Source organism: Lethenteron reissneri, chromosome 26 (genome assembly GCF_015708825.2).
Source record: "Lethenteron reissneri isolate LAM-NWPU_2019-01 chromosome 26, ASM1570882v1, whole genome shotgun sequence".
NCBI classification, from domain to species: domain Eukaryota; kingdom Metazoa; phylum Chordata; class Hyperoartia; order Petromyzontiformes; family Petromyzontidae; genus Lethenteron; species Lethenteron reissneri.
This window is the reverse complement of record NC_083804.1, coordinates 20,569,202-20,573,096: the sequence shown is the minus strand read 5'-3', so window position 1 is coordinate 20,573,096 and position 3,895 is coordinate 20,569,202.

Sequence of the window (3,895 nt, the reverse complement as noted above, 5' to 3'; positions counted from 1 at the left end):
GTGGGGCAGCTTTATCTGCCCAACTGTTAACGGAATGATGTGCCGAAGGGAGTTCCACAAATGGGCAAGTAACACATTTAGCACACCTGTCCCCCTCGGCCTCCACACGCCCGATCCCACCACCACCACCACCACCCCCAGGAGATTCGATGCACTGTCACGATTAAAGTCAATGTTCGATTATTATTTAGGGTTTTGTTTGTACGGGGTTTTTAATTCCTTATACTGTCTGGCTCGATTGTAAAAACTAAAATGAATAACACCGTTGATGAGTCTTCTTCGTACGGCTGATGTTGATGTTGACCTGAGGTCAGCAACCAGCAGCTCTTTACGGAACTCCTTCGTGACGTTTTTTTTTTTAAATGAAGGACCACCGTATCGCGTATTCACATTGCATTGCCGCTCTCGAAACGTTACATTTTTCTCCCGAATTTTTTTTTAAATGGCACTTCTTGTAATTTTGGTTGCCCTACCCCCTGATGTAGAGCGACAACTATAATTTAACATCGCGGTGGTTGAGCCAGATGATTGCGTGATAGGAGGAGCGAAGCGCTTCGCTGTGCCACGATGCCTGCCCTTCCGATTTGTGAATCGGGCATTGAGTCGTTGTTCTACGGTCCACGGCTCTGTTGGTTGCGAATTCGACGTAACGCGATGAACGTATTTGGGGCCGTCCATAAATGACGTCACGCACCTAGGGGGGGGTCAGACATTTGTGACGAGGGGGGGGGGGTGAGAAATGTGACGTCACATCAAAATGCGCAAATTTAAATAAATATAGACAACACGTTCTACTTAATTAAATTGACTTTTTAATAAATGTTTTCTCCTACAACATCAGAGTGCAGCGGCACATTAAATACGCACTACAATGACAATAGTTTAAAGCGATTTGAAACATGTTTTTTTGGGGGGGGAAACATATTTGAGGGGGGGTCTGACTTTTTATGACGCCGTGTGACGAGCGAGGGGGGGGGGGTCAAAAATCGTCCAAAATCGCGTGACGTCATTTATGGACGGCCCCTTAGGGAACACATTTGTTTTTTTTGTATATAACGCGGATGCAAATTGGTTATAACGCGATCGGCTGAATGGAACTACGTCGCGCGAGTCGAAATAAGCAGTTGAAGGGCCAATGCGGTTTCGGGAGCTTCGCAAATCTCTACGCGATCCACAAACCCTTGCCCCCAAGGATATGGGTGACATGTGCGCGCCAGCACTCCGGTTCGCGATCCTTTGGGCAAAGAACCTCTAGTTCACGCGAGGTGGGGATGCGACATCCGTAAGCCGCATTTCCCGAGCGAGGTTTCTGGAGGGTCTCAGATGTTTCCTACTGGTAGGTAACCTCCTGGTTACACCAGCCCACAGGGGATTATTGTGTCCGTCGTGCAGGGAGGGGCTGGGTGGGGAGGGAGGGGCTGGGTGGGGAGGGTAGAGTGGGGAGGGGCTGGGTGGGGAGGGTGGGGAGGGGCTGGGTGGGGAGAGTGGGGAGTGGCTGGGTGGGGAGGGTAGAGAGAGGCTGGGTGGGGAGGGTGGGGCTGGGTGGGGGGTCGGAGGGGTGGGGCTGGGTGGGGAGGGGCTGGTCACCCCGTGGTGCCCTTATAAAACTCAACATTGAACCTACTCACGCCGGCTTGTGCCCGCCCTCACAGTCGGGCATATTTGCGGAATACACCACGCTGCCGTTGACCCTGGCCATTGACCGAGCAACCCAACGTTCCTACCAGCTTCCTCCGCAGGAATGTGTTTTTAACCATGGGAGTTGTTGTGGATGGTTAGTATGGAGGGCTGGTGGTGTGGGGGGGTGTTCAGGCACACTGGCAACCTAAATTAGACACAGATGACCACCTCAATCATGTGGGATTTCTGCTTTAAAACGGTCAAACAGCTGCAGCTCAAAAGTAGATAAGGGCTATGATGAATACACGCAGCTGCTGCTGCTGCTGTTGCTGCTACACCGCTTCACACGTGTATAGCAGCCCGCAGCCGCCTTCAACACACAGCTACTGCTACAATCCAACACGGGTACAGATGCACCCAACGCATGTACGGCTACAGCATGTGTAGCTACAGCTGCATGATGTAGATATAAGCGTCTCTATTAACACGTAGGATTTCGCGATCAATATTATCCATGAGGTTTTTTTTCAGCGTTAGATCGCGTGAATATGAATATGATGACATCCCCTCTACCCTATTTTAAGACCGAAATAGGAAGACTTCTTCACAATTCTGGCAAATCGCCTGGCGAAGCTGGTTGTCGTAATCACCAGCGAAACGTCGGACTCGAATTGTAGATGTCGTGGGTCTACTTTCCTACACACACGCCGGTGTGATGAACCAGTAACTCATTGGCACTTTTTGTTTGAGTGAAAAACCTTACTACTTGGCTGTGTCGGGTGTTGGCGGATTAACGACACATTTATATCATTGGACCTACTTTGCCAGTACCAAAATATAATAATAGGGGTTTTCCGCCTTTTTTCAGGCAACAAAACTGAAACCTTTTTACAAGAATTCATGTCTGCATTAACCACAATACCTGCAGTCAAATGCAAAAAAAACCACTATGATAATATATGCATTGTTCTTGAAACTGATTGGTCCACACCAAGGGACGGCTTTCTTTTGAGCCTCGACCCAATTGGTGCTCGACCAGAGGACGCCAAAAGGCGTACAGCTCAAAGACAATGATGCACTATCAAAGTAATGAGGGCACGGGGTGACCATCTACATCTTGGACCTCCTTTGCCAGTACCAAAATATAATAATAGGGGTTTTTTGCCAGAAAAAAGGGAGAAAACCCCTATTATGACACACTTATATTTACCCGATCTAACAAAAACAACATTTATTATACGTAACTGTTTTCAACACACAGCTGCAGTTTCACTCAACACACAGCTACAGCAACAGACAATCGCAGTTGCACTAAACACAGCCGCACTCAATTACAGACACACAGAACTAAAGCCACACACAGCTACATACAACTACAGCCGTACCACTCAATACACAAACACAGCCGCACTCAACGATAGACACACACATCTAGAGCCATCAAGACAAAGATCCCCCGTATAGCCTGGACAGACTGTTGGGGCAAGTGCTGTTAGCGAGCACCTATGAAGGCCGGAACAGTACACCAGGGGGTGAGTGGGTGCCCAGCACCACGCCCGGCCACCTTTGCCTCCCCGGTGGCGATGTCTACTACACACCGCACCAGGTACTCATTTGAGGCTGAGTCGACCTAGGGGGAAGACACAGGACCGGTTCAAATAACACTGGTCAACTAAAAAAAAACGTTTTTTTCTGGCTTGGACTTTTGCAGCTGTTTTAGACTAATTTCAGGGTGCTGATTCCAAATCTGATCTCAGATTTGCTCTATCACATTACATTTTTTATGCTATCGGCATACCCCATTTTCATTGATTTTACCCGATATTAACTCTGTCACTTATGATTGCAAGTTGTTGCGAGTCAGTGACTGCTTTAGTGTTAAAATATGGTGCTGTATTTTTAGGATAGTGTGTTTATAATAGAATTTTATGTAGATATCCACATTTATTTAATATAATGTTTGCAGTTTTTATTGAAAATGCAATATTTGATATCTCAAAAACCTGATGTGATAGACAAAAACTGATGTCAGATTTGTAATCAGCACCCCGAAATTACATTAAAACCGTTGGAATACCTTATGCCAGAAAAAGTGTGTTGACCAGTGTATAATCGTACAGCCATCACATGTGCAGCCACACACAGCTAAAGCTGCACGCGATGGCACAGCAGGCGGCGCTGTGGTGCCCGTGCCAGCCTCGGCACTGCAGAATGCGGAACCCGAGGAGGGGAGAGAGAGAAGGAGGAGGAGGGACGAGGAGGAGGAGGGAGGCTG